Below are 1,132 nucleotides of genomic sequence, written 5' to 3'. Positions count from 1 at the left end.
GTGGGACAGCTCTCCCAATTTTGGTACAAGTCCCCAGATGTTAGTAAGGAGGACTTTGCAGGATCGACTGGGCTTGGTTAGCCTTCGTCATGTCTGGTGCCTAGTGGTCCGTCTGGTTTTATTCTTATTATGACTTTTCGTAGCGAGATTTTACAACTGAGTGGCTTGCTAGGCCATTTCAGAGGGCAATTAAGAATCAACCGCATTGCTGTGGGTCTGGAGTCACATATCGGCCAGACCGGGTAAGGACGGCAGGTTTCCTTCCCTGAAGGGCATCAGTGAACCAGATGGGTTTTTACGACAATCCGGTAGTTTCATGGCCACCATTACTGATACTGGTATTTTAATTCCAGATTTTTATTTAATTAATTGAATTTAATTTACTCTGTATCGAACCCATGCTGTACCTGTCCTGGGAGTGTTTGATGGGACAGTATAGAGGGAGCTTTACTCTGTATCTATCCCGTGCTGTACCTGCCCTGGGAGTGTTTGATGGGACAGTATAGAGGGAGCTTTACTCTGTATCTAACCCGTGCTGTACCTGCCCTGGGAGTGTTTGATGGGACAGTGTAGAGGGAGCTTTACTCTGTATCTATCCCGTGCTGTACCTGCCCTGGGAGTGTTTGATGGGACAGTGGGTTACTGAAATGGAAGGGTTCCAATACTCTAGCACTAACACCCCTCAAATTGACAAGCAAAAAGTTAACAAAAAAAGGTTGAAAAATAAATAAATGTGGTGTGGTGTAACATGGCTGGGCCTTGGATTGTGACTTTCTGTCTGACTGGGTGTACCAGTGTCAGGGGGCTGTTACAGGATCACTAACACCTGTATGTTCACATTCTGCGGCTCCAGACTCCTCCCGAGTTACCAGAATCCCAGCGAAAGAATCTGCAGAGGAAATTGGGTTAAGCCCCAGCTCACACACTGCAGGGGAGATCAGAGAGGGGGAGGCGAGACCACTGCAATCCCTGAGCCCGGAGCTCCCTCACTCGGGTGGGTTCACAGCTCAGCTCCAGAGGGTTTCAACAGCCTGAAGTGCTGCTGAGAGCTGGGGGTTCAGTTAATGTGTGGGAGCGCTGGGGGCTGCGGGCAGCACCCCCTCTCCAGCGGGGCGGAGATGGTTGGAGCCAC

The sequence above is a fragment of the Heptranchias perlo genome, chromosome 19, assembly GCF_035084215.1.
Source record: "Heptranchias perlo isolate sHepPer1 chromosome 19, sHepPer1.hap1, whole genome shotgun sequence".
Lineage (NCBI taxonomy): Eukaryota > Metazoa > Chordata > Chondrichthyes > Hexanchiformes > Hexanchidae > Heptranchias > Heptranchias perlo.
The sequence above is the reverse complement of the archived record's forward strand: the minus strand, read 5'-3'. Positions refer to the sequence as shown.